Genomic DNA, 14,252 nt, shown 5'->3' with positions numbered 1-14,252 from the left:
ACTGGCTGAGGGTGCAATCCACACCATCCTCCAGATCATTAATGAAGATATTGAACAAAACTGGCCCCAGGATCGACCCTTGGGGCACTCCGCTAGATACCGGCTGCCAACTAGACATGGAGCCATTGATCACTACCCGTTGAGCCCGACAATCTAGCCAACTTTCTATCCACCTTTGGCTCTCTAACCACCAGCTTCCCAGCCTAGGACCTCAGAGCAATACCATCCTGCCCTGGTCAAATCTGGCCAGTATACAGGTTTAATACCTAGTCTGCCTCTCCCTCAATGTGCAGAGAACAATGCACATTTGTGGTAACCAAGCAGAGATTTTCCCCAAACACTCCAGTCAAAGCTCACTGGTTTAGATTAAAACAAAAACAATTTTATTAACTACAAAAGATAGATTTTAAGTGATAGCAAACAGATCAATGCAGATTACCTAGCAAATAAAGAAAAAATGCAAACTAAACTTAATATACTAAATAAACTGGGTATGAATAACAAATTCTGACCCTAACTGATGGTACAGGGAGACTTGTAGATTCTTCAGGCAGAAGCGGCTCTTGCTTTGCAGCTTGGATTCCCCAGGTGTTTCATACACAGGCTAGAAATCCCATGAGCCTGGGTCCAGCACTTCCCCCAGTTCAGTCTTTGTTCCTCAGGTGTTTCCAGGAGTCTTCTTTTGTTGGGAGTGAAGAGCCACAGATGATGTCATTCCCTGCCTTGTATAGCTTTAGCATAGGGCGGGAACCCTTTCTTTCAAAACCTGGTTCCCAGATGGGTATGTGGAAAAATACTGACATCCCAAGATGGAGTCCAGAAACATGTGGCCTGGTCACACGTCTTTGTAGAGTCTTAGAAGCCATTACTTAGTGTTTGTCTGGAGTGTTCTCAGGAAGGACCACCAGGTGGGAGATAAGCTTCTCCTAAGGCCTGTCGTTTTCCCTAATCATAGAATATCAGGGTTGGAAGGGACCTCAGGAGGTCATCTAGTCCAACCCCCTGCTCAAAGCAGGACCAATCCCCAACTAAATCATCCCAGCCAGGGCTTTATCAAGCCTGACCTTAAAAACCTCAAAGGAAGGAGATTCCACCATTTCCCTAGGTAACACATTCCAGTTCTTTACCACCCTCCTAGTGAAAAAAAGTTTTTCCTAATATCCAATCTAAACCTCCTCCACTGCAGCTTGAGACCATTACTCCTTGTTCTGTCATCTGCTACCACTGAGAACAGTCTAGATCCATCCTCTTTGGAACCCCCTTCAGGTAGTTGAAAGCAGCAGTACTCCAGATGAGGCCTCACCAATGTCGAATAGAGGGAAATGATCACATCCCTCGGTCTGCTGGCAATGCCCCTACTTATACAGTCTAAATGCCGTTAGCCGTCTTGGCAACAAGGGCATGCTGTTGACTCATATCCAGCTTCTCGTCCACCGTAACCCCTAGGTCCTTTTCTGCAGAACTGCTGCCTAGCCATTTGGTCCCTAGTCTGTAGCAATGCATGGAATTCTTCCGTCCTAAGTGCAGGACTCTGCACTTGTCTTTGTTGAACCTCATCAGATTTCTTTTGGCCCAATTCTCTAATTTGTCTAGGTCCCTCTGTATCCCATCCCTACCTTCCAGCATATCTACCACTCTTCCCAATTTAGTGTCCTCTGAAAAGTTGCTGATGGTGAAGTCCACACCATCCTCCAGATCATTAATGAAGATAGTGAACGAAACCGGCCCCAGGACTGACCCTTGGGGCATTCCGCTTGATACGGGCTGCCAACTAGACATGGAGCCATTGATCACTACCCGTTAAGCCCGATGATCTAGCCAGCTTTCTATCCACCTTATAGTCCATTCATCCAGCCCATACTTCTTTAACTTGCTGGCAAGAATACTGTGGGAGACTGTATCAAAAGCTTTGTCTCATTGCCCTGAATAGGCTCTTCCCAACCAGCCATCTAGACTGAAATCATCTTGTTTAGTGGGGGTTACCCAGGTGTAACTACATTTGAAGTACAGATACATAGTCAGTATTTATAACTTCAGATACAAAAATGATATATATACAAATAGGATAATTATATTCAGCAAATCATAACTTTTCCAATGACACCTCACATGACTTATTTTTTACAAAATGCATCATAATTATGCCACAACCATATTATAATATTACTATGACGAATATGGGGTACAGTGTCACAGAAGCCATCAATGGTTGGTAGAAATAGATCCTGAGGAGGGAATCTGCAGCGGGTTGCTTTGCAGGTCAGCTCAGGGCGTTCCAGGCATCGGGGGCAGTGTGGAAGAAGGCACAGAGATGTTTGGGAGAGAAGTAGACCAGTGGGTTGGTGAGGCTGGTGTCTAGCCGAAGAGAGAAGAGTGGATAAGGAAGGTGGGGCAGAGTGGTAAAGGTCCTGGAAGGTGAGGATTTGGACTGGAATTGATGTGATGGAAAACAGGGAGCCAGTGGATGAATCCAAAGAGGGAGGTTGCCATAAGGCAGGAAGACTATCTTGGCAGAGATCTTGGCACTCCTAAAGCTCTCCATGAGACCAAATGCATATTGTTGTACAGCAGACATGAACAACTGCAGAAAAGCATGGTGGAGAATTCAGAAACATAACCACTAGCACATGAAATCCGCCATAGGCACATTATAGTGCACAAGTCTGTGCATGTTCAAGCAGCAGCTGATCTCTCTTGTCTCATCCTTAGCATCCAAAGCCTGACAGAACTCCAAGAAAGGCAGAGCTAGTTTTATGGAATGACAAAAATCTGATCGCATTATACTGCTAACCCCAGCCTTGTCCCCTGGGTGGGGAATAGTGGGTGAGGGAGGGAGAGTGCCATCTCATTGTTGGAAAGCATTCATAGCCACTGGATCCCATAAGTCTGTTAAGTTTGGTTCCCAGAAGCTGTACACGCTTGAAATTTCAAGCAGCTTTTCTTGGGGACTAGATGACACTCTCTCTTTCACCTTCTCTACTGGTGTTTGCCAGCCAGCCAGCCAGCCTATATATGGCAACTCTGTCATGATTTTCTTGGTGAGATTCAGAAGTGAGCATGGGGAACTCAAAAGCATGCAGTCTGCACTCCTGTTACTCTGTTTCTGTGCTGTGAAGCCTGAGGATGGCTGCAAGTTGCTGTAGAAGTTACAGTTCCCTTTTTCATGGCCCAGACACTCTGGTCTGGCACTTTATTGCTGAGATGGACTGTCAGAGTCCTGACAGCTAGCACCATGTCAGATACACAAGTGTCTCCCAAACTTCTCTCATGGGTTAATTCCTCAAAGGGCTTGAGAATTTGAATGACAGCCTCCGGCAGACTCTACTGTGCTGAAGTCAATGTCTTGACCTTCACCTCCTCTGAGCAGAGCATTAGCAGCAGCCAGTTGTTCCGCTCCAAATTAAAAAAAAAAAAATCAGTTGCACCTGACATGATTTGCTCTTTATAACCCCCACCCCCACCCCTCCGCCAATGTTGCTTACTGCTCACATTGCCCTCTAGGGAGTCGAGACTTTTCTTTCTACTCCTGGTTCCATTATTTGATTAGGGATTGAAGGCAGAGTTATGGGGAATGAGGCTGCTCTAGTGTAAATCCAGTGTAGCTGCACGAAAGTCAATGGAATTACACTAGTATCACAATCTGAACCATTAAAGCTCTTGACCAGGCCCTCATCATTTGCTGCCTTCATTTCTAGAACCTCTTGCTCTCCAGCCTCCCTGACACCCTCTCGCAGACCTTGGCTCCATTCAGGGTGCTGCTCCTAAGGTCATCTTCTTGGCCCTTGCCCTCTGCTGGCTCTGCTTTCTCCACCACATCATATTCAAGCTTCTTGTCCTCCCCTGTAAGGCCCTGCACAGCTCTGCTTGTCCCTACTTACCTGCATTTGTACCTTGGTGTGCTGCCTTCCCCATCCACTCCGCTCCACCAGTGAAACCAGCTTCCATTGTCCATTTGGCCACTTCTCCCACAAGCACCATTGTGCCTCCTTCCATGTCTCCTCACTGTGCATAGGACACCCTCCCTGAACTGATCCAGAAGGCCACTACTCTCTCCTCCTCAAGCCCCACTCCTACCACCATATCCCCACAGGAAATCACCAGTGGATAATGGCGGGTGTAGAATGTCTTGGTGCCCAGTTTATTTATTTATGTCTTTTTTATAAATTAAGAGACCACACTGACTGGAAACATGCTAATATGCACCTATAGCCTGTGTACCCATGTGTTCCTCTTCCATTGGTACCCTCGTCCTCCCTTGCCCTTCCTTTTGATTGGTTGATACACTAAATTGTTGTCGCTGTTGCATTTTGCCTGAAACTAAACCAGGAGTGGGCAAACTATAGCCCAGGGTCTGCATCCGGCCCTCCAGACATTTTAATCCGGCCCTCAAGCTCACACTGGGGAGTGGGGTCCGGGGCTTGCCCTGCTCCGGTGCTCCAGCTGGGGAGCAGGGTCAGGGACTTGCCCCACTCCGTGTAGCTCCTGGAAGCAGGGGCATGTCCCTCCTCTGGCTCCTACACATAGAGGCAGCCAGGGGGCTCCTCACACTGCACCTGCTCCAAGAGCTGCCCCTGCAGCTCCCATTGGCCAGGAAACACGGCCAATGGAAGTTGTGGGGTGGTGCCTGAGGACAGGGCAGCACGCAAAACCCCCTGGCTGCCTCTATGCATAGGAGCCAGAGAGCGGACATGCCACTGCTTCTGGGAGCCGCTTGAGGTAAGCGCTGCCCAGAGCCTGCACCCCTGATCTCCCATCCCCCAACCCTCTGCTCCCGCCCTCTGAACCCCTCAGTCTCAGCCCAGAGCACCCTCCTGCACCCCCAACCCCTCATCCCCAGCCCCACCCCAAAGCCCGCACCCCCAGCCAGAGCCCCCCCCGCACCCCTGCCCCAGTCCGAAGTCCCCTTCTGCACCCTGAACTTCTCATTTCCGGCCCCACCCCAGAGCCCACACCCCCAGACAGAGCCCTCATCCCCTCCCGCACCCCAATCCCCAATTTTGTGAGCATTCATGGCCCGCCATATGTGGCTACTGTAATTTATAATAACTAGTGTGAGCAAGACCAGAATCCATGTAATTGCTGGATTCACACTCCACTTTTTCTGAGGATCAGTCCCACTTTTGTCTTTCTCCAATCTTCTAGGATCTTTTCAGTTTGTACCTTCCTAGTTGGAGGTGGCAATTGTAAGTGTAGCGGAATCATTGGCTAATTGCCATACGAGCCTGCAGTGCATGGCACTCAGATGTGTTGATTTGTAAATAGAATGGACACATACTGCAAAAATAAAGGTAAATTCAAGTGGGTCCATCCCAGAGGTAGATGAAAGGATCCCTGTATGTAGTCTGTATATCAGTTTGTTACATTTGTAAAATGCTTTGTGATCCTTCTAGATGAAAAGCCCTAAAGAAATGTCAGATCATTATGACAAGAAACAACAACAAGATTGAGCACTGGGAACTGTCATTGTTAACAAGGAAGGCAGCCAGCGAGGAAGCACTCATAGTAGCTAGGATGGATTTCCAGTATCCACTGATACCACTGGATCAAGTCGAGAGAGCTAGGAGTCAGAGGTCCCTCTCATTGATTCTCAGCCTTTCCAGACTACCGCTTTCAAGAGTGTGATTTGTCTTGCACACCCCAACTTTCACCTCTCTTAAAAACTATTTGCTTACATCATCAGATCTAAAACTACAAAAGGGTTACAGCACACTAGTACTGAAACACTGCTTACTCTCATTTTGACCATATAATTATAAAATAAATCAGTTGGAATATAAATGTTGTACTGAAATTTCAGTGTGATACTTGAGCCTGTTTTTCACTCGTGAGCCTTGTCTGAAGCCAAAGCCCTGGCTCAAGCATGTAACGTAGCTTCACGGGACCTGGGCAGTTCCCCTGCTTGCCACCCCCTAACGCCAACCCTCCACTTGCAATCCTCTAACCCCATCCCATGACCAATGTTCCCTCTAATTTTTTCCATCCGTGTGTGGAATGAATTTTGTTATGTGCAGCACCAATATAGAGGTAATGCTGAGATCTGGGAGCCATTGTGACTTCATCAGATAATGTGGGAAGTCATGAGAAAACTTCCACGTGAAGAAAGATTAGTACTACACCTCTACCCCGATATAACGCTGTCCTCGGGAGCCAAAAAATCTTATCGCGTTATAGGTGAAACCATGTTATATTGAACTTGCTTTGATCCACCGGCGCATGCAGCCCTGCCCCCCCGGAGCACTGCTTTACCGCATTACATCCAAATTCATGTTATATCTGGTCGCGTTATATCGGGGTAGAGGTGTATTTAGATTAGAGAGTGCATAGATAAGAAAGGATATAATAGAATTGCATAAAATAACGAATGGGATAGAGAAGGTAAATTGGGAGCTCCTGTTTTACCCTTTCTTAATACAAGAACAAGATGGCATTCAATAAAAACGAAAAGCAACACATCTAAAACTGATAAAAGGAAACATTTTAAAATAATGAACAATTGATTTGTGGAACTCATGGCCACTATATAAACAAGAGTTTATAAAAGCATTCATAAAATGATTACATGTTTATATGAATAAAAATACCCATCACCTGAGCAAGCAGTGCTCTAGGGGGAGACCCTGCTGCTACCTATGGCAGGTGGGAGACAAATATAAACAATTACTTTCATTTCTGCAGCTCTCTCCCTCTGCCCTTCCCAGGATTCTAGTGCCCTCTCCTCCCTGTTCCTGTCCTCAGAGCAACTACTGACCAATCCTGCACCTCCCTTTCCCCCTCCCAACTGCAGCACCCTCCCCTTTGTCCCCTTCTCCATCCGAATCCATGATGAGTGGCTGATTGTAACTCGGCTCACTGCCTGGGCTAAGGCTAAACTAAGCACAGTAAACTGAGTGCAGTGCAGACCAGTGCCCTAAGCCTAAAGATCTAGCAAGGAGAAAAGGAAAGGACCTTTCTATAGCAGCCCCTTCTCTCACAGAGACAAGAAATACTCTCTCCCCACCTCCAGCATCAGAAAGACATCCCCAAAAGTGTGAGTAGGTGCCTCTTATAGGCCTGAGAAACAGTGTGTGTGAATGGATATGTGGGTGTGTGGGGAAGTGAGTGTGAACAGATGTGTGGGAGAGAGAATAAGATACACCAAAATATACAGTCAGCAGAAAGGGAAAAAAGGAGGGAAGGAAGTATAAACACAAATGATACATAATAGCTTTATATTAATATTAGTGTAATGTATTTTTATTAATATTGGTTTATTGCTTTGGATTCTGATTAACTAAAGGTTTCATATCCCATTAGTTTCCTGAACCATCCAGTCCACATAACACCCACCCCCCTTCAAAAAACCCCAAACCCAACATAGTTAATGGAGGCGTAATAATAAAACTACTAATAATTTGCACCTCTTCCTTCTGAGGCCATCAGATAAGTTTATACATTTGAATTAATTCAGCCACACTAACTATTTTGAAGCAAGTAATTATCAGCTCCTTTCTACAAATGGAGAAATTGTACTGATGCTATTATTTCTCTCATAGTAGCTTTATGACAAAGTAGTCTGGTCCCCAAGTGCACAGGGTAAGAGCACAGAGGTCAGGTAACTTTTTCTCAATGAAAGAAACAATGTATTTCTTTAAACGTATTAGCTATTTTTAAAAGTTATTTTACATTTCAGTTCAATTGTACTAAAGTAAGAAAAATGTCATTTTCTATTGTCTGGTTGTAGGAGCAGCAGCAGGTCTCAAAGCTGATAAATAATGTAAACTCCAAGATCAGATCAGATTTTAATATAAATTGCAATGTTTAATAATAAATTGTGTACAGTGCTGCCGAGGGAGCCCTCTCTCCCCACCACAGCCCTGGGGCTGGGAGAGAGGCATCTTTCCCCCCCATAGCCCTGCACACCCCAACCTCTCCCAAGCCCCCATCACCAACCCTCACCTCATCTCACCGCCCCCACCCATCTTACACATCCTCCACGCTCACCTGTGTGTGCGCCTACAGGGCTGGTGCACGGCCCTTGATGGCCCTCTGTGTGGCCATGCAGGTGTGCACCTTAGAGAGAACATAGCCCATGACCCCCCTGTGGGCCGCAACCACCAGGTTGAGAGACACTCATCTAGATGAGTTGAGTACCCTCTTGAAAACCTCTGAATACCCCAGGGATACATGTACCTCTGGCTGAGAACCACTCTCAACTATCCATGCCTGGTGCTCAATTGAGAATCAACTCTTTACCTTCTGATAAATGCACTGTCCTCTGTAGAGTGACTGAGACATCTAGTGGCCAGATAGAAAAGTAGCGGGTCCATGGATTTCATAGGAAAATCTATTTTTTGTATGCTGATGCTGCACATTGTATGCTGGGCGCTGCCTACCATTCAAAGAGGCTCCCGGCCCCAAGGAGCTCACATTCCAGGAGTACAGGCAACGTAGAAATGGTGGGGAAGAGCAGGAGACAACTGAAATGAGGGCCTCTTTTATATACATTGGTAAACCCACATGTAGCATGTTAACTTACCCAGCATGTTCCAAGCCCCCTTGTCTAAGCGCACCCTAACCCAATCCCTGCGAGAGCCCGTTTGCATTGGTACGTTTTAATGGAACTGTGAGGGAGGTGTGGGAATGTAAGGAATCCTGATGGAGCTTCCTCCCTGTGATGCTGCTTCTCAGGCAGCTGCCGGACTAGCGCCACTGAAGGGAATGGGGGGCTGATGTTCTGGCTCTCACCATCAGGAGCCATGCTTCAGCCTTAAGTAGTGTGACAAAGCTCTGTCCTTGCCTCCATGGGTCCCACGTTTCCTGGCGGATTTCGCTAGCCTCAGAGGCTCACTGTGACCTTCCACGTAACCCTTGTCTCTCTAGAGACAAGGGTCACAATCTACTGAGCCATTTTCATCATAAGCCAGTGAGGGAGGTGAGGAGAAGTTATCCTTCCTTGCACAGGGCCTCTCTGTTGTCTCCCAGTCTCAGTGATTAATCAGGGGGCAAAGGGGGGGGAGCCTGGGCCCACCCTCTACTCCGGGCTCAAGCCCAGGGACCCTAATAGTATCAGCTATGGTAGCTGACCTTTTAGAAACATGACGTGTACAATTCCCTGGGCTACTTCCACCACAGCAGCCCTCACTTCCTCAAGCTCCACTTCACCCTTACCTCAGGGCCTCCTTCCTTGTGCCTGATATGGTGTGTACTACTCAGCCTCTCCAACAGCACAACTTCCTCCCACAGCTCCTGACATGCACACCCACCTGACTGGCTGAGAGGCTTTTAACTAGTTTCAGCCAGCCCCTGATTGGCTTCAGGTGTCCCAATCAACCTAGCAGTCTCCCTGTCTTCTGGAAAGTTCTTAATTGGCCCCAGGTGTCTTAAATGACCTGGAGCAGCTGCCATTTCACTTATCCTGGTACCAGGGATTTGTTTAGCCTGGAGCTAATATATCTATCTCCCACTACTTTTCTATAGCCATCTGGCCTTGCCCCGTTACAGTAGTTTGGAGGAAATGTTTCTGCAGAGAAATATTTATCTAAGTGAGAATGAAGATTTGATTTGCATCTGGAAATCAACCAATATGACTAGCGAATCCCTGAAAAGCAGCACACAGTATCCCAATTCTCAAAGCAATTTAGTGTCTGTCAGCTCTGGAAACCCATCACTGAGGCAGCTGACTCTACCCCTATTTGGAGGGCATAACCAACGCCATATTCACTCCTTTCCAGCTCTATCAAACAAGTTGCTTCACAGCTGTGCATTAGCTGCTCTTCATCACAGACACCCTGTATCATGCCCATTAGCCAGGTCCACAATCTGCGTCACCTTCTCCCCCTATATCCTGATGGTCACTAAATCCTTCCCATATAATAGCTCTAAAATCCCACTTGCTAGAACCCTTGTACACACCTGGCTCAGGGGTTGCTTGGATTCCACTTCCCTCTCCATGCGTCTCCCGCAGACCCCATCCCTTCCATATGCTGCTCTGACCAGTTTTCTCCTTTGCTGCTCTGATGACATCTCCTTCCACCTCATATTCCTTCCCTGGCTTCCTCTCCTTTTGCATCAAGTTCAAGCTTCTCGCTCTCTTCTTCAAGGCCGCACGTAATCTCACCACTGCCTACATCACTGCATTCACTTCTGCCTTCCCCTCCCCCACCAGACCCTACTCTGAGCCTATTGCTCTCACTTTAAGGTTCCTTTTGTCTCTTGCTCACACTTGACCTGGCTCCTTTTCTCATGCTGCCTCCTCCACTTGGGACAGCTTTCCACACACCCATGTGACTGAATGGCTGGTCTCTGCTCCTTCTGATCCCTCCTGTAAACCATTTCTTTTGCTCACCCTTCCAACCATCCCTGGTATTCTCTTCCCCTATTAGCTCCCAGAGGCAGGGATGTCTCCTCCTTGTGTGTCAGGCAGGAGCAGGGCCTCCTCTTATCTCTGGAAAGCATCAAGCACAATTATGATCATGTGTACGTACGGGCTGGAACTCCGTAAGTAACAATAATAACGTCTCCGTTGCCTTCTCTGTGCAGCCATTGCTGTCATGTCAAGTGCTGCACAACATGGTTTGATTTGGAGTCTGCCTATCATTCTGCCTGGAGGCCAAGGCAGGTGAGCCTATTTGTATGCGACTTTCACTGTAACTGGAGCAGGAGCTCCTCTCCCTGCAGCTGCTGTGCTGTGCTGTTTATCTCCTGGCTTCCCTGATTGCTCCTCTCTGGCTGCAGTGCCCGGTACTGCTCTCTGAATGTGCCAGCATGGCTCAGTTGGGAGCGCTCTTGCATGTCAGCCAGAAGGTCCCGTGGCTTAAAGTCTCACATCAGGATGTTCTAACCTCCTCTTGGGGGCATCTGGGGAGATGTAATCCAGACATAATCTAACAGTGAGGCAGGACTGAACGTTTACCTGACAGAACAACTAAATTGTGATTGATTATTGGAAAAGCTACTTATTTTACCATTAACCCAGCTTGTTACACCCAGCATCTGTGCCAAGTGTCAAATTAGAATCAAGGACTGTCCACAGAGAGGAGTATTCAGTGACTGTAACGATATTGCACTGGGGAAGATAAATGTGCCAGTCCAGTCTTGAGAGCTGGGGGCTTTGGAGCTGGGAGACATCAGTCACACTGTGAGCGAGACCCAGATTTATCCTGGGACTACCTAGACCAGAATCTGGCCCTGTTTGTTTTTCTCCTTAGCTCAGTTCATATCCATTGCCTCCAATGCAGCACTTGTTTTGATGATCTCTTGGCGTAAGGCACACTGATCAGTTTTGTGTTCTGCCACAGACTGGAGCAATGGGCAGGAGAGGCTGAGACTGGGGGTGCAGAGGCCTCACCCTCTGGAGTGACTATGAGTGTGCAGCTGTAGGGAGAGAGCAGCCACGTAATTATGGAGAGACAGCATCCATGGGTACCGAGGCGATATCCCAGCCTGACTGCAGGTACGGTCCGTCTCTGTCAATCTGATAGACTCTCTTCTCCAGATGCATCTCTGTGTCTGAGCTCTGTTTGTGTGTATGTATCTTCCCTAACCACCCAATGACACCTGCTGTTATCCACTCTCAGTATTATGCAGACTAATCCTGTGGGGTGAATAGTGCCACATTCCATCCAAGTGAGTTTATAATGAGGATGGAATGTGCCTTGCTCTCAGCCAATTTTGTCTGTTCACTGCTTCTTCGCTTTGATCTGCCAGTTTCATTCTTTCTCTCCAAAGTCTGATGATGGCCCCAATTGCATTAAACTCACTGAAGAACCCAAGGAAGTCCAGTCTGGTTTGGAGTTTACTGCATGATTTGCTGGTCTCTGTCTCTTCTGGAGTCAGGGTCGGGGGGGACGACTGTATGTCTTTGCCTGTGATTCCCTGCATCATCCACACATTCTCAGGAGCATGGCAGGTGCTGTGAAAACATATATGAAACACAGTCCCTGCCCCAAAGAACTTACTTTGTTCACTGCACACAAGCACGTGTACGCACACACACTCACATGCTATATTTGTGCAGTGCTGTGACCTTGGTGCCTTTAAGAAATTAGAATGATCTCTAACCCTTCAACAACTGTGTCTTTCTCCCCCCCCTTCCCTGCCCCAGCTGTCTCTGTGATATTAGAGGGCTGTTCAGAGGACATGCTAACCCTGTTGTATTAAAGCAGGAAGCATATTCCTTGCTTGCATTACAATGTAACTGAGCACAGCATCTATAGGGCTCCGACACAATATCCCTCAATGCTCCACTTTCACATAAAGCTACAGCTGCAGCCTAATAATGAGACTGTTCCTGTGGTTGCACTTCAGGGTAACTTTGCATATTTATGAGACCTGTGGTGGAAAGGTCTCGCTTCTCATTTCTCTCCTTATCCTGGAGCCCTTGTTATCCAGCTTTCTCCCTAGAGAGGGAGAAATGCAGTTTGCTGGGATTTTTCTGTAGCTGTTCCACAAAAGAGAGATTCCTGACCGTGATCCTCCCTGTGCAGAGTTGGCCATCTCCTTAATACAGCAATTCCCATACTCCTCCCTGCTGCAACCACAGTCTTATGGGATGGCTCAGGGCAGATGTACTTAGGTTTCCTCTGTTGGCCCTTTGATCCCCTACAATCAACACCGCAATATCCTTTTTTCTTCTCTTTATAACACCATCTCTGGGAGCCAAGCCTCTGGGGTGTTGAAGGGCAGCAAGGAAAAGAGTGTTGGGGGTCTTGTATCACAGAGAACATTATAATAGAGGGATCTCTGTAACACAGAGTTACAGAAATTAGCGAGGGAAAAGACCCTGGATGCCTCAAGTCCACCCGCTGTCAATGCAGGATTGTTCTCTATGTAGTTTAGTGCTTTGTCCAGCATAGCTTTAAAAGTCCCAAGTGGCTGGCCTTCATCATTTCCCATGGGAGAGAATTCTGCAACCACTACCGCTTGCTCTTGGGGAGACTTTCTTAGTATTTAACTTACATTTTCCCGTCTGTTCCTTGATTACTCCCAATTTTACTCCCTTGAGCCACCTTGAGTAATTCATCGCCCTTCCGGATATTTACACCCTTCAGCTGTTTGCAGACTGTTACCATGTCCCTCTGTGTTGTCCCAGCAAGACAGATTTTGCTCTTGCAGTCTTTCCTTGTAAATCTGTCCATCCAGCCCCATCTTCTCTGAACTTTTTCCAGTTCATCAGTATCTTTTTAGTTATAAGGTTCCCAAACTCACATAATCCAGGTCCACTTGCAGTAGAGTTGTATAAAGTGTAACAATCACCTTTGGGCTTTGTTATTTGATGCCTCACAGTGGCCTGTTTTGCTGCCATATTTCACTGCCGGTCTAACTTGCTGCCCAATATCACCACTAAATCTCTTTTAGCCTTTTTCTTTTAGTTCCATTTCATTTTATCTCATACTTATGTTTTCAATTTCCCCAGGACCCTTTGCATTATTTCTTTACTCACCAATATTCACAATGCTTCCCAGTGTAGTACTGTGTGCAAATTTCATTCATGTGCAGTTCATTCCTTCTTCCAGATCATTTAATGAAGATCTTAAATACGACTGGATGTAACATTGAAACATGCAATATCCACTAAACGCTGCCCTGCAACCCCATACGGGGCCATTTATCAGCACGCTTTGCTCATGGTCCTTCAGGCAGTTTTCTGTCCAGTTCAGTGACTATTTCCCACTTTGAATGAACTTTGGCAGAAAAAAATGTAATGAGACAAGTTGTCAAATGTTTTACTAAAAATGCAGGTTTGTCTGCCAAGATCTTTTCTTCACAAACTCCATGGTTGGATCATTATCCTGTAGATGTCTCGTGATTTTTCATATTATTTGTTCCATTATTTTATTAGCAATAGAATTTAAATTTACAGGAAAGTAATTGGCAGGATCACTTTTTTTCCTTTTCCAACCCTCCATTACAAACCCAGTTCTCTGTAACTTCCTTGAATTAACTGTCAGTGCTATAATTTGTTAGATCATTCCCTCAATATTTTTAAAATGCACATCATCCAGATTGTTTCACTTCTCTATTGAAAATTTCCCATATATGCCTGCATCGACCTTTATTAATTTATTTTTACTAAGTCTTCCTTATCTGTTAATGCTTCAAATAGAAATTTGTAGTAGGATGGGAAAATTAAGAATCTGGGGCATGCCATTGGTCTTATTTCGGTTGTTGGGTTTAGTGTGTGGGTGCTGCTGGGTGGCGTTGGTGGGCTATGACATACCGGAGGTTAGACTATGATCTCAATGACTCTCTTGGTGGGGAGAGGCATGAAAGAT

General features: G+C 46.5%; 1 protein-coding gene across 4 annotated transcripts in view; it reads left to right on the top strand.

The window, feature by feature from the left end:
- The window catches only part of SYNDIG1L (synapse differentiation inducing 1 like), a 100,833-nt gene that overhangs the window by 74,206 nt on the left and 12,375 nt on the right, over positions 1 to 14,252 (top strand). For 3 of the 4 annotated variants that reach the window (XM_073349163.1, XM_073349162.1, XM_073349164.1), the window contains one exon: positions 11,277 to 11,431. The exons of the other annotated variant lie outside the window; for it this stretch is intronic. The gene's annotated coding sequence lies outside the window, so the exon portion shown is untranslated. The remainder of the gene's footprint in view (positions 1 to 11,276; positions 11,432 to 14,252) is intronic. 4 annotated transcript variants of the gene reach the window in all.

The sequence above is a fragment of the Lepidochelys kempii genome, chromosome 6 (assembly GCF_965140265.1).
Source record: "Lepidochelys kempii isolate rLepKem1 chromosome 6, rLepKem1.hap2, whole genome shotgun sequence".
Lineage (NCBI taxonomy): Eukaryota > Metazoa > Chordata > Testudines > Cheloniidae > Lepidochelys > Lepidochelys kempii.
Note: the sequence above shows the minus strand (reverse complement) of the source record. Positions and strands in the feature narration are given on the sequence as shown.